This window comes from Epinephelus lanceolatus, chromosome 13, assembly GCF_041903045.1.
Source record: "Epinephelus lanceolatus isolate andai-2023 chromosome 13, ASM4190304v1, whole genome shotgun sequence".
Lineage (NCBI taxonomy): Eukaryota > Metazoa > Chordata > Actinopteri > Perciformes > Serranidae > Epinephelus > Epinephelus lanceolatus.
In genome coordinates, this window is record NC_135746.1 from 34427226 (window position 1) to 34453936 (window position 26711).

Consider the following 26711-nt stretch of genomic DNA (forward strand, 5'->3'; position numbering starts at 1 on the left):
TCAAAGGGCTCGTTCCACACCCTGAATATATTCCAAGGTCTCCTCCCTTGCTGAACATGGCCAGAGTCAAGACCTGCTTTCCCCCCCTGAATGGTCGGTTTTGCTAGGACGTCCTCGAGACCGACAGAGAGTCCCTCTCCGTAGCTCTCCTGAAATCAACATGTGGTAGCACTATTGTATTTCACAGAGCAATCATTTCCCAATATAAGTTGTTGGTAATGGTAAACCCTCCCTCTTCCTGTGCGGTAACAGCCACTGCTGCTGTCTTGTGTTTCTTAGTGAATAATAATTTCAGCCTTTACTTGAAACCTTCTGTACCTCAGCAGCTGAAGGTGCACTGACGCTGGCACACGCATAACAAGTCTTTTCAGCAGTTTCCGTAGTGTAGTGGTTATCACGTTCGCCTAACACGCGAAAGGTCCCCAGTTCGAAACTGGGCGGAAACATGCTTGTTTGTTCACAGAGCGCACTGCTTGACAAGGAACAACAAACACGACATGTACGCTGGATGGGCAAACTGCCACGATACCCCCAACAACTGTTGAAGGGTAAATAACTGGTCCACTGTTCCACTACCAGCACAGACTACGTATTGCCACTACTGGTTCTGGACCTGACCTTCAGTTATTGGCCAGCACCTCCTATACCGGAAAAGCTTATGCCAGGGAGGCTCGAGACCAATCCAGAGTCCAACACCATAGCTCCCCCGAAAGCAACCTGTGGTAGGACTATCATATTTCATGCATAAATCATTTCCCAACACAAGTTGTTGATAAGGGTGAAAGCATGGAGAATGGAGGATGCCTTCAGCATCACAGGGCAAATCTCATCCACACCTGGTACCTTGGCGCTGAGGAGCTGCTTATGTACATCAGACCACTGTGCCAGGGATATAGGAGAGGCTTTCCCCAAGTCTTCAGACTCTGCCTCATCCACAGAGGGTGCGTTGGTCGGGTTCAGGAGTTCCTCAAAGGGCTCATTCCACACCCTCAATATATTCCAAGGTCTCCTCCCGTGCTTAACACGGCCAGAGTCAAGACCTGCTTTCCCCCCCTGAATGGTCGGTTTTTCTAGGGCGTCCTCGAGACCAACTGAGAGTCCCTCTCTGTAGCTCTCCTGAAATCAACATGTGGTAGGACTATTGTATGTCACGGAGAAATCATTTCCCAATATAAGTTGGTGGTAATGGTGAATCCTCGGTTTTCCTGTGCGCTAACAGCCCCTGCTGCTGCTGCTGCTGCTGTCTTGGTGAATAATCAGCAACTGGTAGAAAAAAATGACTCCCCGTCAGGGAATCGAACCCCGGTCTTCCGCGTGACAGGCGGAGATACTGTCCACTATACTAACGAGGAAGGCTACATCATCAGTTTTAGCACCGGAACACACAGGTGGTATTGTTCCAGCAGGGAACACACAAAGATATACAGGAAAGTATTTGCATTAGTAGGCCAAAGGTGTGGAATGTGTTTAAAACCACTTAATAGACTACTCAATGTAACGTCACAATGAATATGAGGGTCACGCATTTCAGCCTTAACTTGAAGACTTCTGAATTTCAGCGGCTGACGGTGCACTGACGCCAGCACACGTATAACAGTTGTTTTCGTCAGTTTCCGTAGTGTAGTGGTCATCACGTTCGCCTCACACGCGAAAGGTCCCCAGTTCGAAACTGGGCGGAAACACATTTGTTTGTTCACAGAGAGGACTGCTTGACAAGGAACAACAAACACAACATGTACGCTGGATGGGCAAACTGCCATGACACCCCCCAACAACTGTTGAAGGGTAAAGAACTGGTCCACTGTTCCACTACCAGCACAGACTACGTATTGCCACTACTGGTTCTGGACCTGACTTTCAGTTATTGGCCAGCACCTCCTATACCGGAAAAGCTTATGCCAGGGAGGCTCGAGACCAATCCAGAGTCCAACACCATAGCTCCCCCGAAAGCAACCTGTGGTAGGACTATCATATTTCATGCATAAATCATTTCCCAACACAAGTTGTTGATAAGGGTGAAAGCATGGAGAATGGAGGATGCCTTCAGCATCACAGGGCAAATCTCATCCACACCTGGTACCTTGGCGCTGAGGAGCTGCTTATGTACATCAGACCACTGTGCCAGGGATATAGGAGAGGCTTTCCCCAAGTCTTCAGACTCTGCCTCATCCACAGAGGGTGCGTTGGTCGGGTTCAGGAGTTCCTCAAAGGGCTCGTTCCACACCCTGAATATATTCCAAGGTCTCCTCCCTTGCTGAACATGGCCAGAGTCAAGACCTGCTTTCCCCCCCTGAATGGTCGGTTTTGCTAGGACGTCCTCGAGACCGACAGAGAGTCCCTCTCCGTAGCTCTCCTGAAATCAACATGTGGTAGCACTATTGTATTTCACAGAGCAATCATTTCCCAATATAAGTTGTTGGTAATGGTAAACCCTCCCTCTTCCTGTGCGGTAACAGCCACTGCTGCTGTCTTGTGTTTCTTAGTGAATAATAATTTCAGCCTTTACTTGAAACCTTCTGTACCTCAGCAGCTGAAGGTGCACTGACGCTGGCACACGCATAACAAGTCTTTTCAGCAGTTTCCGTAGTGTAGTGGTTATCACGTTCGCCTAACACGCGAAAGGTCCCCAGTTCGAAACTGGGCGGAAACATGTTTGTTTGTTCACAGAGCGCACTGCTTGACAAGGAACAACAAACATGACATGTACGCTGGATGGGCAAACTGCCACGATACCCCCAACAACTGTTGAAGGGTAAATAACTGGTCCACTGTTCCACTACCAGCACAGACTACGTATTGCCACTACTGGTTCTGGACCTGACCTTCAGTTATTGGCCAGCACCTCCTATACCGGAAAAGCTTATGCCAGGGAGGCTCGAGACCAATCCAGAGTCCAACACCATAGCTCCCCCGAAAGCAACCTGTGGTAGGACTATCATATTTCATGCATAAATCATTTCCCAACACAAGTTGTTGATAAGGGTGAAAGCATGGAGAATGGAGGATGCCTTCAGCATCACAGGGCAAATCTCATCCACACCTGGTACCTTGGCGCTGAGGAGCTGCTTATGTACATCAGACCACTGTGCCAGGGATATAGGAGAGGCTTTCCCCAAGTCTTCAGACTCTGCCTCATCCACAGAGGGTGCGTTGGTCGGGTTCAGGAGTTCCTCAAAGGGCTCGTTCCACACCCTGAATATATTCCAAGGTCTCCTCCCTTGCTGAACATGGCCAGAGTCAAGACCTGCTTTCCCCCCCTGAATGGTCGGTTTTGCTAGGACGTCCTCGAGACCGACAGAGAGTCCCTCTCCGTAGCTCTCCTGAAATCAACATGTGGTAGCACTATTGTATTTCACAGAGCAATCATTTCCCAATATAAGTTGTTGGTAATGGTAAACCCTCCCTCTTCCTGTGCGGTAACAGCCACTGCTGCTGTCTTGTGTTTCTTAGTGAATAATAATTTCAGCCTTTACTTGAAACCTTCTGTACCTCAGCAGCTGAAGGTGCACTGACGCTGGCACACGCATAACAAGTCTTTTCAGCAGTTTCCGTAGTGTAGTGGTTATCACGTTCGCCTAACACGCGAAAGGTCCCCAGTTCGAAACTGGGCGGAAACATGTTTGTTTGTTCACAGAGCGCACTGCTTGACAAGGAACAACAAACACGACATGTACGCTGGATGGGCAAACTGCCACGATACCCCCAACAACTGTTGAAGGGTAAATAACTGGTCCACTGTTCCACTACCAGCACAGACTACGTATTGCCACTACTGGTTCTGGACCTGACCTTCAGTTATTGGCCAGCACCTCCTATACCGGAAAAGCTTATGCCAGGGAGGCTCGAGACCAATCCAGAGTCCAACACCATAGCTCCCCCGAAAGCAACCTGTGGTAGGACTATCATATTTCATGCATAAATCATTTCCCAACACAAGTTGTTGATAAGGGTGAAAGCATGGAGAATGGAGGATGCCTTCAGCATCACAGGGCAAATCTCATCCACACCTGGTACCTTGGCGCTGAGGAGCTGCTTATGTACATCAGACCACTGTGCCAGGGATATAGGAGAGGCTTTCCCCAAGTCTTCAGACTCTGCCTCATCCACAGAGGGTGCGTTGGTCGGGTTCAGGAGTTCCTCAAAGGGCTCGTTCCACACCCTGAATATATTCCAAGGTCTCCTCCCTTGCTGAACATGGCCAGAGTCAAGACCTGCTTTCCCCCCCTGAATGGTCGGTTTTGCTAGGACGTCCTCGAGACCGACAGAGAGTCCCTCTCCGTAGCTCTCCTGAAATCAACATGTGGTAGCACTATTGTATTTCACAGAGCAATCATTTCCCAATATAAGTTGTTGGTAATGGTAAACCCTCCCTCTTCCTGTGCGGTAACAGCCACTGCTGCTGTCTTGTGTTTCTTAGTGAATAATAATTTCAGCCTTTACTTGAAACCTTCTGTACCTCAGCAGCTGAAGGTGCACTGACGCTGGCACACGCATAACAAGTCTTTTCAGCAGTTTCCGTAGTGTAGTGGTTATCACGTTCGCCTAACACGCGAAAGGTCCCCAGTTCGAAACTGGGCGGAAACATGTTTGTTTGTTCACAGAGCGCACTGCTTGACAAGGAACAACAAACACGACATGTACGCTGGATGGGCAAACTGCCACGATACCCCCAACAACTGTTGAAGGGTAAATAACTGGTCCACTGTTCCACTACCAGCACAGACTACGTATTGCCACTACTGGTTCTGGACCTGACTTTTAGTTATTGGCCAGCACCTCCTATACCGGAAAAGCTTATGCCAGGGAGGCTCGAGACCAATCCAGAGTCCAACACCATAGCTCCCCCGAAAGCAACCTGTGGTAGGACTATCATATTTCATGCATAAATCATTTCCCAACACAAGTTGTTGATAAGGGTGAAAGCATGGAGAATGGAGGATGCCTTCAGCATCACAGGGCAAATCTCATCCACACCTGGTACCTTGGCGCTGAGGAGCTGCTTATGTACATCAGACCACTGTGCCAGGGATATAGGAGAGGCTTTCCCCAAGTCTTCAGACTCTGCCTCATCCACAGATGGTGCGTTGGTCGGGTTCAGGAGTTCCTCAAAGGGCTCATTCCACACCCTGAATATATTCCAAGGTCTCCTCCCGTGCTTAACGCGGCCAGAGTCAAGACCTGCTTTCCCCCCCTGAATGGTCGGTTTTTCTAGGGCGTCCTCGAGACCAACTGAGAGTCCCTCTCTGTAGCTCTCCTGAAATCAACATGTGGTAGGACTATTGTATGTCACGGAGAAATCATTTCCCAATATAAGTTGGTGGTAATGGTGAATCCTCGGTTTTCCTGTGCGCTAACAGCCCCTGCTGCTGCTGCTGCTGCTGTCTTGGTGAATAATCAGCAACTGGTAGAAAAAAATGACTCCCCGTCGGGGAATCGAACCCCGGTCTTCCGCGTGACAGGCGGAGATACTGTCCACTATACTAACGAGGAAGGCTACATCATCAGTTTTAGCACCTGAACACACAGGTGGTATTGTTCCAGCAGGGAACACACAAAGATATACAGGGAAGTATTTGCATTAGTAGACCAAAGGTGTGGAATGTGTTTAAAACCACTTAATAGACTACTCAATGTAACGTCACAATGAATATCAGGGTTACGCATTTCAGCCTTAACTTGAAGACTTCTGAATTTCAGCGGCTGACGGTGCACTGACGCCAGCACACGTATAACAATTGTTTTCGTCAGTTTCCGTAGTGTAGTGGTCATCACGTTCGCCTCACACGCGAAAGGTCCCCAGTTCGAAACTGGGCGGAAACAAATTTGTTTGTTCACAGAGAGGACTGCTTGACAAGGAACAACAAACACAACATGTACGCTGGATGGGCAAACTGCCATGACACCCCCCAACAACTGTTGAAGGGTAAAGAACTGGTCCACGGTTCCACTACCAGCACCGTCTATGCATTGTCACTCCTGATTCTGGATCTGACCTTCAGTTATTGGCCAGCACCTCCTATACTGGAAAAGCTTATACCAGGGAGGCTCGAAACCAATCCAGAGTCCAGCACTATAGCTCCCCTGAAAGCAACCTGTGGTAGGACTATCATATTTCATGGAGAAATCATTTCCTAACATAAGTTGTTGATAAGGGTGAAAGCATGGAGAATGGAGGATGCCTTCAGCATCACAGGGCAAATCTCATCCACACCTGGTACCTTGGTGCTGAGGAGCTGCTTATGTACATCAGACCACTGTGCCAGGGATATAGGAGAGGCTTTCCCCAAGTCTTCAAACTCTGCCTCATCCACAGAGGGTGTGTTGGTCGGGTTCAGGAGTTCCTCAAAGGGCTCGTTCCACACCCTGAATATATTCCAAGGTCTCCTCCCTTGCTGAACATGGCCAGAGTCAAGACCTGCTTTCCCCCCCTGAATGGTCGGTTTTGCTAGGACGTCCTCGAGACCGACAGAGAGTCCCTCTCCGTAGCTCTCCTGAAATCAACATGTGGTAGCACTATTGTATTTCACAGAGCAATCATTTCCCAATATAAGTTGTTGGTAATGGTAAACCCTCCCTCTTCCTGTGCGGTAACAGCCACTGCTGCTGTCTTGTGTTTCTTAGTGAATAATAATTTCAGCCTTTACTTGAAACCTTCTGTACCTCAGCAGCTGAAGGTGCACTGACGCTGGCACACGCATAACAAGTCTTTTCAGCAGTTTCTGTAGTGTAGTGGTTATCACGTTCGCCTAACACGCGAAAGGTCCCCAGTTCGAAACTGGGCGAAACACGTTTGTTTGTTCACAGAGTGCACTGCTTGACAAGGAACAACAAACACAACATGTACGCTGGATGGGCAAACTGCCACGATACCCCCAACAACTGTTGAAGGGTAAATAACTGGTCCACTGTTCCACTACCAGCACAGACTACGTATTGCCACTACTGGTTCTGGACCTGACTTTCAGTTATTGGCCAGCACCTCCTATACCGGAAAAGCTTATGCCAGGGAGGCTCGAGACCAATCCAGAGTCCAACACCATAGCTCCCCCGAAAGCAACCTGTGGTAGGACTATCATATTTCATGCATAAATCATTTCCCAACACAAGTTGTTGATAAGGGTGAAAGCATGGAGAATGGAGGATGCCTTCAGCATCACAGGGCAAATCTCATCCACACCTGGTACCTTGGCGCTGAGGAGCTGCTTATGTACATCAGACCACTGTGCCAGGGATATAGGAGAGGCTTTCCCCAAGTCTTCAGACTCTGCCTCATCCACAGAGGGTGCGTTGGTCGGGTTCAGGAGTTCCTCAAAGGGCTCATTCCACACCCTCAATATATTCCAAGGTCTCCTCCCGTGCTTAACACGGCCAGAGTCAAGACCTGCTTTCCCCCCCTGAATGGTCGGTTTTTCTAGGGCGTCCTCGAGACCAACCGAGAGTCCCTCTCTGTAGCTCTCCTGAAATCAACATGTGGTAGGACTATTGTATGTCACGGAGAAATCATTTCCCAATATAAGTTGGTGGTAATGGTGAATCCTCGGTTTTCCTGTGCGCTAACAGCCCCTGCTGCTGCTGCTGCTGCTGTCTTGGTGAATAATCAGCAACTGGTAGAAAAAAATGACTCCCCGTCGGGGAATCAAACCCCGGTCTTCCGTGTGATAGGCGGAGATACTGTCCACTATACTAACGAGGAAGGATACATCATCAGTTTTAGCACCTGAACACACAGGTGGTATTGTTCCAGCAGGGAACACACAAAGATATACAGGAAAGTATTTGCATTAGTAGACCAAAGGTGTGGAATGTGGATAAAACCACTTAATAGACTACTCAATGTAACGTCACAATGAATATGAGGGTTACGCATTTCAGCCTTAACTTGAAGACTTCTGAATTTCAGCGGCTGACGGTGCACTGACGCCATCACACGTATAATAGTGGTTTTCGTCAGTTTCCGTAGTGTAGTGGTCATCACGTTCGCCTCACACGCGAAAGGTCCCCAGTTCGAAACTGGGCGGAGACACATTTGTTTGTTCACAGAGAGGACTGCTTGACAAGGAACAACAAACACAACATGTACGCTGGATGGGCAAACTGCCATGACACCCCCCAACAACTGTTGAAGGGTAAAGAACTGGTCCACGGTTCCACTACCAGCACCGTCTATGCATTGTCACTCCTGATTCTGGATCTGACCTTCAGTTATTGGCCAGCACCTCCTATACTGGAAAAGCTTATACCAGGGAGGCTCGAAACCAATCCAGAGTCCAGCACTATAGCTCCCCTGAAAGCAACCTGTGGTAGGACTATCATATTTCATGGAGAAATCATTTCCTAACATAAGTTGTTGATAAGGGTGAAAGCATGGAGAATGGAGGATGCCTTCAGCATCACAGGGCAAATCTCATCCACACCTGGTACCTTGGTGCTGAGGAGCTGCTTATGTACCTCAGACCACTGTGCCAGGGATATAGGAGAGGCTTTCCCCAAGTCTTCAAACTCTGCCTCATCCACAGAGGGTGTGTTGGTCGGGTTCAGGAGTTCCTCAAAGGGCTCGTTCCACACCCTGAATATATTCCAAGGTCTCCTCCCTTGCTGAACATGGCCAGAGTCAAGACCTGCTTTCCCCCCCTGAATGGTCGGTTTTGCTAGGACGTCCTCGAGACCGACAGAGAGTCCCTCTCCGTAGCTCTCCTGAAATCAACATGTGGTAGCACTATTGTATTTCACAGAGCAATCATTTCCCAATATAAGTTGTTGGTAATGGTAAACCCTCCCTCTTCCTGTGCGGTAACAGCCACTGCTGCTGTCTTGTGTTTCTTAGTGAATAATAATTTCAGCCTTTACTTGAAACCTTCTGTACCTCAGCAGCTGAAGGTGCACTGACGCTGGCACACGCATAACAAGTCTTTTCAGCAGTTTCCGTAGTGTAGTGGTTATCACGTTCGCCTAACACGCGAAAGGTCCCCAGTTCGAAACTGGGCGGAAACATGTTTGTTTGTTCACAGAGCGCACTGCTTGACAAGGAACAACAAACACGACATGTACGCTGGATGGGCAAACTGCCACGATACCCCCAACAACTGTTGAAGGGTAAATAACTGGTCCACTGTTCCACTACCAGCACAGACTACGTATTGCCACTACTGGTTCTGGACCTGACCTTCAGTTATTGGCCAGCACCTCCTATACCGGAAAAGCTTATGCCAGGGAGGCTCGAGACCAATCCAGAGTCCAACACCATAGCTCCCCCGAAAGCAACCTGTGGTAGGACTATCATATTTCATGCATAAATCATTTCCCAACACAAGTTGTTGATAAGGGTGAAAGCATGGAGAATGGAGGATGCCTTCAGCATCACAGGGCAAATCTCATCCACACCTGGTACCTTGGCGCTGAGGAGCTGCTTATGTACATCAGACCACTGTGCCAGGGATATAGGAGAGGCTTTCCCCAAGTCTTCAGACTCTGCCTCATCCACAGAGGGTGCGTTGGTCGGGTTCAGGAGTTCCTCAAAGGGCTCGTTCCACACCCTGAATATATTCCAAGGTCTCCTCCCTTGCTGAACATGGCCAGAGTCAAGACCTGCTTTCCCCCCCTGAATGGTCGGTTTTGCTAGGACGTCCTCGAGACCGACAGAGAGTCCCTCTCCGTAGCTCTCCTGAAATCAACATGTGGTAGCACTATTGTATTTCACAGAGCAATCATTTCCCAATATAAGTTGTTGGTAATGGTAAACCCTCCCTCTTCCTGTGCGGTAACAGCCACTGCTGCTGTCTTGTGTTTCTTAGTGAATAATAATTTCAGCCTTTACTTGAAACCTTCTGTACCTCAGCAGCTGAAGGTGCACTGACGCTGGCACACGCATAACAAGTCTTTTCAGCAGTTTCCGTAGTGTAGTGGTTATCACGTTCGCCTAACACGCGAAAGGTCCCCAGTTCGAAACTGGGCGGAAACATGTTTGTTTGTTCACAGAGCGCACTGCTTGACAAGGAACAACAAACACGACATGTACGCTGGATGGGCAAACTGCCACGATACCCCCAACAACTGTTGAAGGGTAAATAACTGGTCCACTGTTCCACTACCAGCACAGACTACGTATTGCCACTACTGGTTCTGGACCTGACCTTCAGTTATTGGCCAGCACCTCCTATACCGGAAAAGCTTATGCCAGGGAGGCTCGAGACCAATCCAGAGTCCAACACCATAGCTCCCCCGAAAGCAACCTGTGGTAGGACTATCATATTTCATGCATAAATCATTTCCCAACACAAGTTGTTGATAAGGGTGAAAGCATGGAGAATGGAGGATGCCTTCAGCATCACAGGGCAAATCTCATCCACACCTGGTACCTTGGCGCTGAGGAGCTGCTTATGTACATCAGACCACTGTGCCAGGGATATAGGAGAGGCTTTCCCCAAGTCTTCAGACTCTGCCTCATCCACAGAGGGTGCGTTGGTCGGGTTCAGGAGTTCCTCAAAGGGCTCGTTCCACACCCTGAATATATTCCAAGGTCTCCTCCCTTGCTGAACATGGCCAGAGTCAAGACCTGCTTTCCCCCCCTGAATGGTCGGTTTTGCTAGGACGTCCTCGAGACCGACAGAGAGTCCCTCTCCGTAGCTCTCCTGAAATCAACATGTGGTAGCACTATTGTATTTCACAGAGCAATCATTTCCCAATATAAGTTGTTGGTAATGGTAAACCCTCCCTCTTCCTGTGCGGTAACAGCCACTGCTGCTGTCTTGTGTTTCTTAGTGAATAATAATTTCAGCCTTTACTTGAAACCTTCTGTACCTCAGCAGCTGAAGGTGCACTGACGCTGGCACACGCATAACAAGTCTTTTCAGCAGTTTCCGTAGTGTAGTGGTTATCACGTTCGCCTAACACGCGAAAGGTCCCCAGTTCGAAACTGGGCGGAAACATGTTTGTTTGTTCACAGAGCGCACTGCTTGACAAGGAACAACAAACACGACATGTACGCTGGATGGGCAAACTGCCACGATACCCCCAACAACTGTTGAAGGGTAAATAACTGGTCCACTGTTCCACTACCAGCACAGACTACGTATTGCCACTACTGGTTCTGGACCTGACCTTCAGTTATTGGCCAGCACCTCCTATACCGGAAAAGCTTATGCCAGGGAGGCTCGAGACCAATCCAGAGTCCAACACCATAGCTCCCCCGAAAGCAACCTGTGGTAGGACTATCATATTTCATGCATAAATCATTTCCCAACACAAGTTGTTGATAAGGGTGAAAGCATGGAGAATGGAGGATGCCTTCAGCATCACAGGGCAAATCTCATCCACACCTGGTACCTTGGCGCTGAGGAGCTGCTTATGTACATCAGACCACTGTGCCAGGGATATAGGAGAGGCTTTCCCCAAGTCTTCAGACTCTGCCTCATCCACAGAGGGTGCGTTGGTCGGGTTCAGGAGTTCCTCAAAGGGCTCATTCCACACCCTCAATATATTCCAAGGTCTCCTCCCGTGCTTAACACGGCCAGAGTCAAGACCTGCTTTCCCCCCCTGAATGGTCGGTTTTTCTAGGGCGTCCTCGAGACCAACTGAGAGTCCCTCTCTGTAGCTCTCCTGAAATCAACATGTGGTAGGACTATTGTATGTCACGGAGAAATCATTTCCCAATATAAGTTGGTGGTAATGGTGAATCCTCGGTTTTCCTGTGCGCTAACAGCCCCTGCTGCTGCTGCTGCTGCTGTCTTGGTGAATAATCAGCAACTGGTAGAAAAAAATGACTCCCCGTCAGGGAATCGAACCCCGGTCTTCCGCGTGACAGGCGGAGATACTGTCCACTATACTAACGAGGAAGGCTACATCATCAGTTTTAGCACCTGAACACACAGGTGGTATTGTTCCAGCAGGGAACACACAAAGATATACAGGAAAGTATTTGCATTAGTAGACCAAAGGTGTGGAATGTGTTTAAAACCACTTAATAGACTACTCAATGTAACGTCACAATGAATATGAGGGTCACGCATTTCAGCCTTAACTTGAAGACTTCTGAATTTCAGCGGCTGACGGTGCACTGACGCCAGCACACGTATAACAGTTGTTTTCGTCAGTTTCCGTAGTGTAGTGGTCATCACGTTCGCCTCACACGCGAAAGGTCCCCAGTTCGAAACTGGGCGGAAACACATTTGTTTGTTCACAGAGAGGACTGCTTGACAAGGAACAACAAACACAACATGTACGCTGGATGGGCAAACTGCCATGACACCCCCCAACAACTGTTGAAGGGTAAAGAACTGGTCCACTGTTCCACTACCAGCACAGACTACGTATTGCCACTACTGGTTCTGGACCTGACTTTCAGTTATTGGCCAGCACCTCCTATACCGGAAAAGCTTATGCCAGGGAGGCTCGAGACCAATCCAGAGTCCAACACCATAGCTCCCCCGAAAGCAACCTGTGGTAGGACTATCATATTTCATGCATAAATCATTTCCCAACACAAGTTGTTGATAAGGGTGAAAGCATGGAGAATGGAGGATGCCTTCAGCATCACAGGGCAAATCTCATCCACACCTGGTACCTTGGCGCTGAGGAGCTGCTTATGTACATCAGACCACTGTGCCAGGGATATAGGAGAGGCTTTCCCCAAGTCTTCAGACTCTGCCTCATCCACAGAGGGTGCGTTGGTCGGGTTCAGGAGTTCCTCAAAGGGCTCGTTCCACACCCTGAATATATTCCAAGGTCTCCTCCCTTGCTGAACATGGCCAGAGTCAAGACCTGCTTTCCCCCCCTGAATGGTCGGTTTTGCTAGGACGTCCTCGAGACCGACAGAGAGTCCCTCTCCGTAGCTCTCCTGAAATCAACATGTGGTAGCACTATTGTATTTCACAGAGCAATCATTTCCCAATATAAGTTGTTGGTAATGGTAAACCCTCCCTCTTCCTGTGCGGTAACAGCCACTGCTGCTGTCTTGTGTTTCTTAGTGAATAATAATTTCAGCCTTTACTTGAAACCTTCTGTACCTCAGCAGCTGAAGGTGCACTGACGCTGGCACACGCATAACAAGTCTTTTCAGCAGTTTCCGTAGTGTAGTGGTTATCACGTTCGCCTAACACGCGAAAGGTCCCCAGTTCGAAACTGGGCGGAAACATGTTTGTTTGTTCACAGAGCGCACTGCTTGACAAGGAACAACAAACACGACATGTACGCTGGATGGGCAAACTGCCACGATACCCCCAACAACTGTTGAAGGGTAAATAACTGGTCCACTGTTCCACTACCAGCACAGACTACGTATTGCCACTACTGGTTCTGGACCTGACCTTCAGTTATTGGCCAGCACCTCCTATACCGGAAAAGCTTATGCCAGGGAGGCTCGAGACCAATCCAGAGTCCAACACCATAGCTCCCCCGAAAGCAACCTGTGGTAGGACTATCATATTTCATGCATAAATCATTTCCCAACACAAGTTGTTGATAAGGGTGAAAGCATGGAGAATGGAGGATGCCTTCAGCATCACAGGGCAAATCTCATCCACACCTGGTACCTTGGCGCTGAGGAGCTGCTTATGTACATCAGACCACTGTGCCAGGGATATAGGAGAGGCTTTCCCCAAGTCTTCAGACTCTGCCTCATCCACAGAGGGTGCGTTGGTCGGGTTCAGGAGTTCCTCAAAGGGCTCGTTCCACACCCTGAATATATTCCAAGGTCTCCTCCCTTGCTGAACATGGCCAGAGTCAAGACCTGCTTTCCCCCCCTGAATGGTCGGTTTTGCTAGGACGTCCTCGAGACCGACAGAGAGTCCCTCTCCGTAGCTCTCCTGAAATCAACATGTGGTAGCACTATTGTATTTCACAGAGCAATCATTTCCCAATATAAGTTGTTGGTAATGGTAAACCCTCCCTCTTCCTGTGCGGTAACAGCCACTGCTGCTGTCTTGTGTTTCTTAGTGAATAATAATTTCAGCCTTTACTTGAAACCTTCTGTACCTCAGCAGCTGAAGGTGCACTGACGCTGGCACACGCATAACAAGTCTTTTCAGCAGTTTCCGTAGTGTAGTGGTTATCACGTTCGCCTAACACGCGAAAGGTCCCCAGTTCGAAACTGGGCGGAAACATGTTTGTTTGTTCACAGAGCGCACTGCTTGACAAGGAACAACAAACACGACATGTACGCTGGATGGGCAAACTGCCACGATACCCCCAACAACTGTTGAAGGGTAAATAACTGGTCCACTGTTCCACTACCAGCACAGACTACGTATTGCCACTACTGGTTCTGGACCTGACCTTCAGTTATTGGCCAGCACCTCCTATACCGGAAAAGCTTATGCCAGGGAGGCTCGAGACCAATCCAGAGTCCAACACCATAGCTCCCCCGAAAGCAACCTGTGGTAGGACTATCATATTTCATGCATAAATCATTTCCCAACACAAGTTGTTGATAAGGGTGAAAGCATGGAGAATGGAGGATGCCTTCAGCATCACAGGGCAAATCTCATCCACACCTGGTACCTTGGCGCTGAGGAGCTGCTTATGTACATCAGACCACTGTGCCAGGGATATAGGAGAGGCTTTCCCCAAGTCTTCAGACTCTGCCTCATCCACAGAGGGTGCGTTGGTCGGGTTCAGGAGTTCCTCAAAGGGCTCATTCCACACCCTGAATATATTCCAAGGTCTCCTCCCGTGCTTAACACGGCCAGAGTCAAGACCTGCTTTCCCCCCCTGAATGGTCGGTTTTTCTAGGGCGTCCTCGAGACCAACTGAGAGTCCCTCTCTGTAGCTCTCCTGAAATCAACATGTGGTAGGACTATTGTATGTCACGGAGAAATCATTTCCCAATATAAGTTGGTGGTAATGGTGAATCCTCGGTTTTCCTGTGCGCTAACAGCCCCTGCTGCTGCTGCTGCTGCTGTCTTGGTGAATAATCAGCAACTGGTAGAAAAAAATGACTCCCCGTCAGGGAATCGAACCACGGTCTTCCGCGTGACAGGCGGAGATACTGTCCACTATACTAACGAGGAAGGCTACATCATCAGTTTTAGCACCTGAACACACAGGTGGTATTGTTCCAGCAGGGAACACACAAAGATATACAGGAAAGTATTTGCATTAGTAGACCAAAGGTGTGGAATGTGGATAAAACCACTTAATAGACTACTCAATGTAACGTCACAATGAATATGAGGGTTACGCATTTCAGCCTTAACTTGAAGACTTCTGAATTTCAGCGGCTGACGGTGCACTGACGCCATCACACGTATAACAGTTGTTTTCGTCAGTTTCCGTAGTGTAGTGGTCATCACGTTCGCCTCACACGCGAAAGGTCCCCAGTTCGAAACTGGGCGGAAACACATTTGTTTGTTCACAGAGAGCACTGCTTGACAAGGAACAACAAACACAACATGTACGCTGGATGGGCAAACTGCCATGACACCCCCCAACAACTGTTGAAGGGTAAAGAACTGGTCCACGGTTCCACTACCAGCACCGTCTATGCATTGTCACTCCTGATTCTGGATCTGACCTTCAGTTATTGGCCAGCACCTCCTATACTGGAAAAGCTTATACCAGGGAGGCTCGAAACCAATCCAGAGTCCAGCACTATAGCTCCCCTGAAAGCAACCTGTGGTAGGACTATCATATTTCATGGAGAAATCATTTCCTAACATAAGTTGTTGATAAGGGTGAAAGAATGGAGGATGCCTTCAGCATCACAGGGCAAATCTCATCCACACCTGGTACCTTGGTGCTGAGGAGCTGCTTATGTACCTCAGACCACTGTGCCAGGGATATAGGAGAGGCTTTCCCCAAGTCTTCAAACTCTGCCTCATCCACAGAGGGTGTGTTGGTCGGGTTCAGGAGTTCCTCAAAGGGCTTGTTCCACACCCTGAATATATTCCAAGGTCTCCTCCCTTGCTGAACATGGCCAGAGTCAAGACCTGCTTTCCCCCCCTGAATGGTCGGTTTTGCTGGGACGTCCTCGAGACCGACAGAGAGTCCCTCTCCGTAGCTCTCCTGAAATCAACATGTGGTAGCACTATTGTATTTCACAGAGCAATCATTTCCCAATATAAGTTGTTGGTAATGGTAAACCCTCCCTCTTCCTGTGCGGTAACAGCCACTGCTGCTGTCTTGTGTTTCTTAGTGAATAATAATTTCAGCCTTTACTTGAAACCTTCTGTACCTCAGCAGCTGAAGGTGCACTGACGCTGGCACACGCATAACAAGTCTTTTCAGCAGTTTCTGTAGTGTAGTGGTTATCACGTTCGCCTAACACGCGAAAGGTCCCCAGTTCGAAACTGGGCGGAAACATGCTTGTTTGTTCACAGAGCGCACTGCTTGACAAGGAACAACAAACACGACATGTACGCTGGATGGGCAAACTGCCACGATACCCCCAACAACTGTTGAAGGGTAAATAACTGGTCCACTGTTCCACTACCAGCACAGACTACGTATTGCCACTACTGGTTCTGGACCTGACCTTCAGTTATTGGCCAGCACCTCCTATACCGGAAAAGCTTATGCCAGGGAGGCTCGAGACCAATCCAGAGTCCAACACCATAGCTCCCCCGAAAGCAACCTGTGGTAGGACTATCATATTTCATGCATAAATCATTTCCCAACACAAGTTGTTGATAAGGGTGAAAGCATGGAGAATGGAGGATGCCTTCAGCATCACAGGGCAAATCTCATCCACACCTGGTACCTTGGCGCTGAGGAGCTGCTTATGTACATCAGACCACTGTGCCAGGGATATAGGAGAGGCTTTCCCCAAGTCTTCAGACTCTGCCTCATCCACAGAGGGTGCGTTGGTCGGGTTCAGGAGTTCCTCAAAGGGCTCATTCCACACCCTCAATATATTCCAAGGTCTCCTCCCGTGCTTAACACGGCCAGAGTCAAGACCTGCTTTCCCCCCCTGAATGGTCGGTTTTTCTAGGGCGTCCTCGAGACCAACTGAGAGTCCCTCTCTGTAGCTCTCCTGAAATCAACATGTGGTAGGACTATTGTATGTCACGGAGAAATCATTTCCCAATATAAGTTGGTGGTAATGGTGAATCCTCGGTTTTCCTGTGCGCTAACAGCCCCTGCTGCTGCTGCTGCTGCTGTCTTGGTGAATAATCAGCAACTGGTAGAAAAAAATGACTCCCCGTCAGGGAATCGAACCCCGGTCTTCCGCGTGACAGGCGGAGATACTGTCCACTATACTAACGAGGAAGGCTACATCATGAGTTTTAGCACCTGAACACACAGGTGGTATTGTTCCAGCAGGAAACACACAAAGATATACAGGAAAGTATTTGCATTAGTAGACCAAAGGTGTGGAATGTGGATAAAACCACTTAATAGACTACTCAATGTAACGTCACAATGAATATGAGGGTTACGCATTTCAGCCTTAACTTGAAGACTTCTGAATTTCAGCGGCTGACGGTGCACTGACGCCATCACACGTATAACAGTTGTTTTCGTCAGTTTCCGTAGTGTAGTGGTCATCACGTTCACCTCACACGCGAAAGGTCCCCAGTTTGAAACTGGGCGGAAACACATTTGTTTGTTCACAGAGAGGACTGCTTGACAAGGAACAACAAACACAACATGTACGCTGGATGGGCAAACTGCCATGACACCCCCCAACAACTGTTGAAGGGTAAAGAACTGGTCCACGGTTCCACTACCAGCACCGTCTATGCATTGTCACTCCTGATTCTGGATCTGACCTTCAGTTATTGGCCAGCACCTCCTATACTGGAAAAGCTTATACCAGGGAGGCTCGAAACCAATCCAGAGTCCAGCACTATAGCTCCCCTGAAAGCAACCTGTGGTAGGACTATCATATTTCATGGAGAAATCATTTCCTAACATAAGTTGTTGATAAGGGTGAAAGAATGGAGGATGCCTTCAGCATCACAGGGCAAATCTCATCCACACCTGGTACCTTGGCGCTGAGGAGCTGCTTATGTACATCAGACCACTGTGCCAGGGATATAGGAGAGGCTTTCCCCAAGTCTTCAGACTCTGCCTCATCCACAGAGGGTGCGTTGGTTGGGTTCAGGAGTTCCTCAAAGGGCTCGTTCCACACCCTGAATATATTCCAAGGTCTCCTCCCTTGCTGAACATGGCCAGAGTCAAGACCTGCTTTCCCCCCCTGAATGGTCGGTTTTGCTAGGACGTCCTCGAGACCGACAGAGAGTCCCTCTCCGTAGCTCTCCTGAAATCAACATGTGGTAGCACTATTGTATTTCACAGAGCAATCATTTCCCAATATAAGTTGTTGGTAATGGTAAACCCTCCCTCTTCCTGTGCGGTAACAGCCACTGCTGCTGTCTTGTGTTTCTTAGTGAATAATAATTTCAGCCTTTACTTGAAACCTTCTGTACCTCAGCAGCTGAAGGTGCACTGACGCTGGCACACGCATAACAAGTCTTTTCAGCAGTTTCCGTAGTGTAGTGGTTATCACGTTCGCCTAACACGCGAAAGGTCCCCAGTTCGAAACTGGGCGGAAACACGTTTGTTTGTTCACAGAGCGCACTGCTTGACAAGGAACAACAAACACGACATGTACGCTGGATGGGCAAACTGCCACGATACCCCCAACAACTGTTGAAGGGTAAATAACTGGTCCACTGTTCCACTACCAGCACAGACTACGTATTGCCACTACTGGTTCTGGACCTGACCTTCAGTTATTGGCCAGCACCTCCTATACCGGAAAAGCTTATGCCAGGGAGGCTCGAGACCAATCCAGAGTCCAACACCATAGCTCCCCCGAAAGCAACCTGTGGTAGGACTATCATATTTCATGCATAAATCATTTCCCAACACAAGTTGTTGATAAGGGTGAAAGCATGGAGAATGGAGGATGCCTTCAGCATCACAGGGCAAATCTCATCCACACCTGGTACCTTGGCGCTGAGGAGCTGCTTATGTACATCAGACCACTGTGCCAGGGATATAGGAGAGGCTTTCCCCAAGTCTTCAGACTCTGCCTCATCCACAGAGGGTGCGTTGGTCGGGTTCAGGAGTTCCTCAAAGGGCTCATTCCACACCCTCAATATATTCCAAGGTCTCCTCCCGTGCTTAACACGGCCAGAGTCAAGACCTGCTTTCCCCCCCTGAATGGTCGGTTTTTCTAGGGCGTCCTCGAGACCAACCGAGAGTCCCTCTCTGTAGCTCTCCTGAAATCAACATGTGGTAGGACTATTGTATGTCACGGAGAAATCATTTCCCAATATAAGTTGTTGGTAATGGTGAATCCTCGGTTTTCCTGTGCGCTAACAGCCCCTGCTGCTGCTGCTGCTGCTGTCTTGGTGAATAATCAGCAACTGGTAGAAAAACATGACTCCCCGTCGGGGAATCGAACCCCGGTCTTCCGCGTGACAGGCGGAGATACTGTCCACTATACTAACGAGGAAGGCTACATCATCAGTTTTAGCACCTGAACACACAGGTGGTATTGTTCCAGCAGGGAACACACAAAGATATACAGGAAAGTATTTGCATTAGTAGGCCAAAGGTGTGGAATGTGGATAAAACCACTTAATAGACTACTCAATGTAACGTCACAATGAATATGAGGGTTACGCATTTCAGCCTTAACTTGAAGACTTCTGAATTTCAGCGGCTGAAGGTGCACTGACGCCATCACACGTATAACAGTTGTTTTCGTCAGTTTCCGTAGTGTAGTGGTCATCACGTTCGCCTCACACGCGAAAGGTCCCCAGTTCGAAACTGGGCGGAAACACATTTGTTTGTTCACAGAGAGCACTGCTTGACAAGGAACAACAAACACAACATGTACGCTGGATGGGCAAACTGCCATGACACCCCCCAACAACTGTTGAAGGGTAAAGAACTGGTCCACTGTTCCACTACCAGCACAGACTACGTATTGCCACTACTGGTTCTGGACCTGACTTTCAGTTATTGGCCAGCACCTCCTATACCGGAAAAGCTTATGCCAGGGAGGCTCGAGACCAATCCAGAGTCCAACACCATAGCTCCCCCGAAAGCAACCTGTGGTAGGACTATCATATTTCATGCATAAATCATTTCCCAACACAAGTTGTTGATAAGGGTGAAAGCATGGAGAATGGAGGATGCCTTCAGCATCACAGGGCAAATCTCATCCACACCTGGTACCTTGGCGCTGAGGAGCTGCTTATGTACATCAGACCACTGTGCCAGGGATATAGGAGAGGCTTTCCCCAAGTCTTCAGACTCTGCCTCATCCACAGAGGGTGCGTTGGTCGGGTTCAGGAGTTCCTCAAAGGGCTCGTTCCACACCCTGAATATATTCCAAGGTCTCCTCCCTTGCTGAACATGGCCAGAGTCAAGACCTGCTTTCCCCCCCTGAATGGTCGGTTTTGCTAGGACGTCCTCGAGACCGACAGAGAGTCCCTCTCCGTAGCTCTCCTGAAATCAACATGTGGTAGCACTATTGTATTTCACAGAGCAATCATTTCCCAATATAAGTTGTTGGTAATGGTAAACCCTCCCTCTTCCTGTGCGGTAACAGCCACTGCTGCTGTCTTGTGTTTCTTAGTGAATAATAATTTCAGCCTTTACTTGAAACCTTCTGTACCTCAGCAGCTGAAGGTGCACTGACGCTGGCACACGCATAACAAGTCTTTTCAGCAGTTTCCGTAGTGTAGTGGTTATCACGTTCGCCTAACACGCGAAAGGTCCCCAGTTCGAAACTGGGCGGAAACATGTTTGTTTGTTCACAGAGCGCACTGCTTGACAAGGAACAACAAACACGACATGTACGCTGGATGGGCAAACTGCCACGATACCCCCAACAACTGTTGAAGGGTAAATAACTGGTCCACTGTTCCACTACCAGCACAGACTACGTATTGCCACTACTGGTTCTGGACCTGACCTTCAGTTATTGGCCAGCACCTCCTATACCGGAAAAGCTTATGCCAGGGAGGCTCGAGACCAATCCAGAGTCCAACACCATAGCTCCCCCGAAAGCAACCTGTGGTAGGACTATCATATTTCATGCATAAATCATTTCCCAACACAAGTTGTTGATAAGGGTGAAAGCATGGAGAATGGAGGATGCCTTCAGCATCACAGGGCAAATCTCATCCACACCTGGTACCTTGGCGCTGAGGAGCTGCTTATGTACATCAGACCACTGTGCCAGGGATATAGGAGAGGCTTTCCCCAAGTCTTCAGACTCTGCCTCATCCACAGAGGGTGCGTTGGTCGGGTTCAGGAGTTCCTCAAAGGGCTCATTCCACACCCTCAATATATTCCAAGGTCTCCTCCCGTGCTTAACACGGCCAGAGTCAAGACCTGCTTTCCCCCCCTGAATGGTCGGTTTTTCTAGGGCGTCCTCGAGACCAACTGAGAGTCCCTCTCTGTAGCTCTCCTGAAATCAACATGTGGTAGGACTATTGTATATCACGGAGAAATCATTTCCCAATATAAGTTGGTGGTAATGGTGAATCCTCGGTTTTCCTGTGCGCTAACAGCCCCTGCTGCTGCTGCTGCTGCTGTCTTGGTGAATAATCAGCAACTGGTAGAAAAAAATGACTCCCCGTCAGGGAATCGAACCCCGGTCTTCCGCGTGACAGGCGGAGATACTGTCCACTATACTAACGAGGAAGGCTACATCATCAGTTTTAGCACCTGAACACACAGGTGGTATTGTTCCAGCAGGGAACACACAAAGATATACAGGAAAGTATTTGCATTAGTAGACCAAAGGTGTGGAATGTGGATAAAACCACTTAATAGACTACTCAATGTAACGTCACAATGAATATGAGGGTTACGCATTTCAGCCTTAACTTGAAGACTTCTGAATTTCAGCGGCTGACGGTGCACTGACGCCATCACACGTATAACAGTTGTTTTCGTCAGTTTCCGTAGTGTAGTGGTCATCACGTTCGCCTCACACGCGAAAGGTCCCCAGTTCGAAACTGGGCGGAAACACATTTGTTTGTTCACAGAGAGCACTGCTTGACAAGGAACAACAAACACAACATGTACGCTGGATGGGCAAACTGCCATGACACCCCCCAACAACTGTTGAAGGGTAAAGAACTGGTCCACTGTTCCACTACCAGCACAGACTACGTATTGCCACTACTGGTTCTGGACCTGACTTTCAGTTATTGGCCAGCACCTCCTATACCGGAAAAGCTTATGCCAGGGAGGCTCGAGACCAATCCAGAGTCCAACACCATAGCTCCCCCGAAAGCAACCTGTGGTAGGACTATCATATTTCATGCATAAATCATTTCCCAACACAAGTTGTTGATAAGGGTGAAAGCATGGAGAATGGAGGATGCCTTCAGCATCACAGGGCAAATCTCATCCACACCTGGTACCTTGGCGCTGAGGAGCTGCTTATGTACATCAGACCACTGTGCCAGGGATATAGGAGAGGCTTTCCCCAAGTCTTCAGACTCTGCCTCATCCACAGAGGGTGCGTTGGTCGGGTTCAGGAGTTCCTCAAAGGGCTCGTTCCACACCCTGAATATATTCCAAGGTCTCCTCCCTTGCTGAACATGGCCAGAGTCAAGACCTGCTTTCCCCCCCTGAATGGTCGGTTTTGCTAGGACGTCCTCGAGACCGACAGAGAGTCCCTCTCCGTAGCTCTCCTGAAATCAACATGTGGTAGCACTATTGTATTTCACAGAGCAATCATTTCCCAATATAAGTTGTTGGTAATGGTAAACCCTCCCTCTTCCTGTGCGGTAACAGCCACTGCTGCTGTCTTGTGTTTCTTAGTGAATAATAATTTCAGCCTTTACTTGAAACCTTCTGTACCTCAGCAGCTGAAGGTGCACTGACGCTGGCACACGCATAACAAGTCTTTTCAGCAGTTTCCGTAGTGTAGTGGTTATCACGTTCGCCTAACACGCGAAAGGTCCCCAGTTCGAAACTGGGCGGAAACATGTTTGTTTGTTCACAGAGCGCACTGCTTGACAAGGAACAACAAACACGACATGTACGCTGGATGGGCAAACTGCCACGATACCCCCAACAACTGTTGAAGGGTAAATAACTGGTCCACTGTTCCACTACCAGCACAGACTACGTATTGCCACTACTGGTTCTGGACCTGACCTTCAGTTATTGGCCAGCACCTCCTATACCGGAAAAGCTTATGCCAGGGAGGCTCGAGACCAATCCAGAGTCCAACACCATAGCTCCCCCGAAAGCAACCTGTGGTAGGACTATCATATTTCATGCATAAATCATTTCCCAACACAAGTTGTTGATAAGGGTGAAAGCATGGAGAATGGAGGATGCCTTCAGCATCACAGGGCAAATCTCATCCACACCTGGTACCTTGGCGCTGAGGAGCTGCTTATGTACATCAGACCACTGTGCCAGGGATATAGGAGAGGCTTTCCCCAAGTCTTCAGACTCTGCCTCATCCACAGAGGGTGCGTTGGTCGGGTTCAGGAGTTCCTCAAAGGGCTCATTCCACACCCTCAATATATTCCAAGGTCTCCTCCCGTGCTTAACACGGCCAGAGTCAAGACCTGCTTTCCCCCCCTGAATGGTCGGTTTTTCTAGGGCGTCCTCGAGACCAACTGAGAGTCCCTCTCTGTAGCTCTCCTGAAATCAACATGTGGTAGGACTATTGTATGTCACGGAGAAATCATTTCCCAATATAAGTTGTTGGTAATGGTGAATCCTCGGTTTTCCTGTGCGCTAACAGCCCCTGCTGCTGCTGCTGCTGCTGTCTTGGTGAATAATCAGCAACTGGTAGAAAAAAATGACTCCCCGTCAGGGAATCGAACCCCGGTCTTCCGCGTGACAGGCGGAGATACTGTCCACTATACTAACGAGGAAGGCTACATCATCAGTTTTAGCACCTGAACACACAGGTGGTATTGTTCCAGCAGGGAACACACAAAGATATACAGGAAAGTATTTGCATTAGTAGACCAAAGGTGTGGAATGTGGATAAAACCACTTAATAGACTACTCAATGTAACGTCACAATGAATATGAGGGTTACGCATTTCAGCCTTAACTTGAAGACTTCTGAATTTCAGCGGCTGACGGTGCACTGACGCCATCACACGTATAACAGTTGTTTTCGTCAGTTTCCGTAGTGTAGTGGTCATCACGTTCACCTCACACGCGAAAGGTCCCCAGTTTGAAACTGGGCGGAAACACATTTGTTTGTTCACAGAGAGCACTGCTTGACAAGGAACAACAAACACAACATGTACGCTGGATGGGCAAACTGCCATGACACCCCCCAACAACTGTTGAAGGGTAAAGAACTGGTCCACGGTTCCACTACCAGCACCGTCTATGCATTGTCACTCCTGATTCTGGATCTGACCTTCAGTTATTGGCCAGCACCTCCTATACTGGAAAAGCTTATACCAGGGAGGCTCGAAACCAATCCAGAGTCCAGCACTATAGCTCCCCTGAAAGCAACCTGTGGTAGGACTATCATATTTCATGGAGAAATCATTTCCTAACATAAGTTGTTGATAAGGGTGAAAGAATGGAGGATGCCTTCAGCATCACAGGGCAAATCTCATCCACACCTGGTACCTTGGCGCTGAGGAGCTGCTTATGTACATCAGACCACTGTGCCAGGGATATAGGAGAGGCTTTCCCCAAGTCTTCAGACTCTGCCTCATCCACAGAGGGTGCGTTGGTTGGGTTCAGGAGTTCCTCAAAGGGCTCGTTCCACACCCTGAATATATTCCAAGGTCTCCTCCCTTGCTGAACATGGCCAGAGTCAAGACCTGCTTTCCCCCCCTGAATGGTCGGTTTTGCTAGGACGTCCTCGAGACCGACAGAGAGTCCCTCTCCGTAGCTCTCCTGAAATCAACATGTGGTAGCACTATTGTATTTCACAGAGCAATCATTTCCCAATATAAGTTGTTGGTAATGGTAAACCCTCCCTCTTCCTGTGCGGTAACAGCCACTGCTGCTGTCTTGTGTTTCTTAGTGAATAATAATTTCAGCCTTTACTTGAAACCTTCTGTACCTCAGCAGCTGAAGGTGCACTGACGCTGGCACACGCATAACAAGTCTTTTCAGCAGTTTCCGTAGTGTAGTGGTTATCACGTTCGCCTAACACGCGAAAGGTCCCCAGTTCGAAACTGGGCGGAAACACGTTTGTTTGTTCACAGAGCACACTGCTTGACAAGGAACAACAAACACGACATGTACGCTGGATGGGCAAACTGCCACGATACCCCCAACAACTGTTGAAGGGTAAATAACTGGTCCACTGTTCCACTACCAGCACAGACTACGTATTGCCACTACTGGTTCTGGACCTGACCTTCAGTTATTGGCCAGCACCTCCTATACCGGAAAAGCTTATGCCAGGGAGGCTCGAGACCAATCCAGAGTCCAACACCATAGCTCCCCCGAAAGCAACCTGTGGTAGGACTATCATATTTCATGCATAAATCATTTCCCAACACAAGTTGTTGATAAGGGTGAAAGCATGGAGAATGGAGGATGCCTTCAGCATCACAGGGCAAATCTCATCCACACCTGGTACCTTGGCGCTGAGGAGCTGCTTATGTACATCAGACCACTGTGCCAGGGATATAGGAGAGGCTTTCCCCAAGTCTTCAGACTCTGCCTCATCCACAGAGGGTGCGTTGGTCGGGTTCAGGAGTTCCTCAAAGGGCTCATTCCACACCCTGAATATATTCCAAGGTCTCCTCCCGTGCTTAACACGGCCAGAGTCAAGACCTGCTTTCCCCCCCTGAATGGTCGGTTTTTCTAGGGCGTCCTCGAGACCAACCGAGAGTCCCTCTCTGTAGCTCTCCTGAAATCAACATGTGGTAGGACTATTGTATGTCACGGAGAAATCATTTCCCAATATAAGTTGTTGGTAATGGTGAATCCTCGGTTTTCCTGTGCGCTAACAGCCCCTGCTGCTGCTGCTGCTGCTGTCTTGGTGAATAATCAGCAACTGGTAGAAAAACATGACTCCCCGTCGGGGAATCGAACCCCGGTCTTCCGCGTGACAGGCGGAGATACTGTCCACTATACTAACGAGGAAGGCTACATCATCAGTTTTAGCACCTGAACACACAGGTGGTATTGTTCCAGCAGGGAACACACAAAGATATACAGGAAAGTATTTGCATTAGTAGGCCAAAGGTGTGGAATGTGGATAAAACCACTTAATAGACTACTCAATGTAACGTCACAATGAATATGAGGGTTACGCATTTCAGCCTTAACTTGAAGACTTCTGAATTTCAGCGGCTGAAGGTGCACTGACGCCATCACACGTATAACAGTTGTTTTCGTCAGTTTCCGTAGTGTAGTGGTCATCACGTTCGCCTCACACGCGAAAGGTCCCCAGTTCGAAACTGGGCGGAAACACATTTGTTTGTTCACAGAGAGCACTGCTTGACAAGGAACAACAAACACAACATGTACGCTGGATGGGCAAACTGCCATGACACCCCCCAACAACTGTTGAAGGGTAAAGAACTGGTCCACTGTTCCACTACCAGCACAGACTACGTATTGCCACTACTGGTTCTGGACCTGACTTTCAGTTATTGGCCAGCACCTCCTATACCGGAAAAGCTTATGCCAGGGAGGCTCGAGACCAATCCAGAGTCCAACACCATAGCTCCCCCGAAAGCAACCTGTGGTAGGACTATCATATTTCATGCATAAATCATTTCCCAACACAAGTTGTTGATAAGGGTGAAAGCATGGAGAATGGAGGATGCCTTCAGCATCACAGGGCAAAT

The 26711-nt window shown here is 48.8% G+C and overlaps 33 non-coding genes across 33 annotated transcripts; 25 read left to right on the forward strand and 8 right to left on the reverse strand.

Annotated features, from left to right (window-relative positions):
• The first annotated feature begins 373 nt into the window (after nt 1–373).
• trnav-aac (transfer RNA valine (anticodon AAC)) lies at nt 374–446 on the forward strand. Its single transcript has one exon. It is a non-coding gene; the product is annotated as a tRNA-Val (tRNA).
• Nucleotides 447–1280: 834 nt separating this feature from the next.
• On the reverse strand, nt 1281–1352 carry trnad-guc (transfer RNA aspartic acid (anticodon GUC)). The gene has a single exon. It is a non-coding gene; the product is annotated as a tRNA-Asp (tRNA).
• A 257-nt stretch (nt 1353–1609) lies between these two features.
• Nucleotides 1610–1682, forward strand: trnav-cac (transfer RNA valine (anticodon CAC)). Its single transcript has one exon. It is a non-coding gene; the product is annotated as a tRNA-Val (tRNA).
• Nucleotides 1683–2577: 895 nt separating this feature from the next.
• Nucleotides 2578–2650, forward strand: trnav-aac (transfer RNA valine (anticodon AAC)). Its single transcript has one exon. It is a non-coding gene; the product is annotated as a tRNA-Val (tRNA).
• Nucleotides 2651–3544: 894 nt separating this feature from the next.
• Nucleotides 3545–3617, forward strand: trnav-aac (transfer RNA valine (anticodon AAC)). The gene has a single exon. It is a non-coding gene; the product is annotated as a tRNA-Val (tRNA).
• Nucleotides 3618–4511: 894 nt separating this feature from the next.
• trnav-aac (transfer RNA valine (anticodon AAC)) lies at nt 4512–4584 on the forward strand. Its single transcript has one exon. It is a non-coding gene; the product is annotated as a tRNA-Val (tRNA).
• An 834-nt stretch (nt 4585–5418) lies between these two features.
• trnad-guc (transfer RNA aspartic acid (anticodon GUC)) lies at nt 5419–5490 on the reverse strand. The gene has a single exon. It is a non-coding gene; the product is annotated as a tRNA-Asp (tRNA).
• A 257-nt stretch (nt 5491–5747) lies between these two features.
• trnav-cac (transfer RNA valine (anticodon CAC)) lies at nt 5748–5820 on the forward strand. Its single transcript has one exon. It is a non-coding gene; the product is annotated as a tRNA-Val (tRNA).
• Nucleotides 5821–6715: 895 nt separating this feature from the next.
• On the forward strand, nt 6716–6787 carry trnav-aac (transfer RNA valine (anticodon AAC)). The gene has a single exon. It is a non-coding gene; the product is annotated as a tRNA-Val (tRNA).
• A 1163-nt stretch (nt 6788–7950) lies between these two features.
• On the forward strand, nt 7951–8023 carry trnav-cac (transfer RNA valine (anticodon CAC)). The gene has a single exon. It is a non-coding gene; the product is annotated as a tRNA-Val (tRNA).
• Nucleotides 8024–8918: 895 nt separating this feature from the next.
• Nucleotides 8919–8991, forward strand: trnav-aac (transfer RNA valine (anticodon AAC)). Its single transcript has one exon. It is a non-coding gene; the product is annotated as a tRNA-Val (tRNA).
• An 894-nt stretch (nt 8992–9885) lies between these two features.
• On the forward strand, nt 9886–9958 carry trnav-aac (transfer RNA valine (anticodon AAC)). Its single transcript has one exon. It is a non-coding gene; the product is annotated as a tRNA-Val (tRNA).
• An 894-nt stretch (nt 9959–10852) lies between these two features.
• Nucleotides 10853–10925, forward strand: trnav-aac (transfer RNA valine (anticodon AAC)). Its single transcript has one exon. It is a non-coding gene; the product is annotated as a tRNA-Val (tRNA).
• Nucleotides 10926–11759: 834 nt separating this feature from the next.
• On the reverse strand, nt 11760–11831 carry trnad-guc (transfer RNA aspartic acid (anticodon GUC)). Its single transcript has one exon. It is a non-coding gene; the product is annotated as a tRNA-Asp (tRNA).
• A 257-nt stretch (nt 11832–12088) lies between these two features.
• Nucleotides 12089–12161, forward strand: trnav-cac (transfer RNA valine (anticodon CAC)). The gene has a single exon. It is a non-coding gene; the product is annotated as a tRNA-Val (tRNA).
• An 895-nt stretch (nt 12162–13056) lies between these two features.
• trnav-aac (transfer RNA valine (anticodon AAC)) lies at nt 13057–13129 on the forward strand. The gene has a single exon. It is a non-coding gene; the product is annotated as a tRNA-Val (tRNA).
• An 894-nt stretch (nt 13130–14023) lies between these two features.
• Nucleotides 14024–14096, forward strand: trnav-aac (transfer RNA valine (anticodon AAC)). The gene has a single exon. It is a non-coding gene; the product is annotated as a tRNA-Val (tRNA).
• Nucleotides 14097–15259: 1163 nt separating this feature from the next.
• trnav-cac (transfer RNA valine (anticodon CAC)) lies at nt 15260–15332 on the forward strand. The gene has a single exon. It is a non-coding gene; the product is annotated as a tRNA-Val (tRNA).
• Nucleotides 15333–16220: 888 nt separating this feature from the next.
• On the forward strand, nt 16221–16293 carry trnav-aac (transfer RNA valine (anticodon AAC)). The gene has a single exon. It is a non-coding gene; the product is annotated as a tRNA-Val (tRNA).
• An 834-nt stretch (nt 16294–17127) lies between these two features.
• trnad-guc (transfer RNA aspartic acid (anticodon GUC)) lies at nt 17128–17199 on the reverse strand. Its single transcript has one exon. It is a non-coding gene; the product is annotated as a tRNA-Asp (tRNA).
• A 257-nt stretch (nt 17200–17456) lies between these two features.
• trnav-cac (transfer RNA valine (anticodon CAC)) lies at nt 17457–17529 on the forward strand. The gene has a single exon. It is a non-coding gene; the product is annotated as a tRNA-Val (tRNA).
• Nucleotides 17530–18417: 888 nt separating this feature from the next.
• trnav-aac (transfer RNA valine (anticodon AAC)) lies at nt 18418–18490 on the forward strand. Its single transcript has one exon. It is a non-coding gene; the product is annotated as a tRNA-Val (tRNA).
• An 834-nt stretch (nt 18491–19324) lies between these two features.
• Nucleotides 19325–19396, reverse strand: trnad-guc (transfer RNA aspartic acid (anticodon GUC)). Its single transcript has one exon. It is a non-coding gene; the product is annotated as a tRNA-Asp (tRNA).
• A 257-nt stretch (nt 19397–19653) lies between these two features.
• trnav-cac (transfer RNA valine (anticodon CAC)) lies at nt 19654–19726 on the forward strand. The gene has a single exon. It is a non-coding gene; the product is annotated as a tRNA-Val (tRNA).
• An 895-nt stretch (nt 19727–20621) lies between these two features.
• On the forward strand, nt 20622–20694 carry trnav-aac (transfer RNA valine (anticodon AAC)). The gene has a single exon. It is a non-coding gene; the product is annotated as a tRNA-Val (tRNA).
• Nucleotides 20695–21528: 834 nt separating this feature from the next.
• On the reverse strand, nt 21529–21600 carry trnad-guc (transfer RNA aspartic acid (anticodon GUC)). The gene has a single exon. It is a non-coding gene; the product is annotated as a tRNA-Asp (tRNA).
• Nucleotides 21601–21857: 257 nt separating this feature from the next.
• On the forward strand, nt 21858–21930 carry trnav-cac (transfer RNA valine (anticodon CAC)). Its single transcript has one exon. It is a non-coding gene; the product is annotated as a tRNA-Val (tRNA).
• An 895-nt stretch (nt 21931–22825) lies between these two features.
• trnav-aac (transfer RNA valine (anticodon AAC)) lies at nt 22826–22898 on the forward strand. The gene has a single exon. It is a non-coding gene; the product is annotated as a tRNA-Val (tRNA).
• Nucleotides 22899–23732: 834 nt separating this feature from the next.
• Nucleotides 23733–23804, reverse strand: trnad-guc (transfer RNA aspartic acid (anticodon GUC)). The gene has a single exon. It is a non-coding gene; the product is annotated as a tRNA-Asp (tRNA).
• Nucleotides 23805–24061: 257 nt separating this feature from the next.
• trnav-cac (transfer RNA valine (anticodon CAC)) lies at nt 24062–24134 on the forward strand. Its single transcript has one exon. It is a non-coding gene; the product is annotated as a tRNA-Val (tRNA).
• An 888-nt stretch (nt 24135–25022) lies between these two features.
• On the forward strand, nt 25023–25095 carry trnav-aac (transfer RNA valine (anticodon AAC)). The gene has a single exon. It is a non-coding gene; the product is annotated as a tRNA-Val (tRNA).
• Nucleotides 25096–25929: 834 nt separating this feature from the next.
• trnad-guc (transfer RNA aspartic acid (anticodon GUC)) lies at nt 25930–26001 on the reverse strand. Its single transcript has one exon. It is a non-coding gene; the product is annotated as a tRNA-Asp (tRNA).
• Nucleotides 26002–26258: 257 nt separating this feature from the next.
• trnav-cac (transfer RNA valine (anticodon CAC)) lies at nt 26259–26331 on the forward strand. Its single transcript has one exon. It is a non-coding gene; the product is annotated as a tRNA-Val (tRNA).
• The last annotated feature ends 380 nt before the right edge of the window (nt 26332–26711 follow it).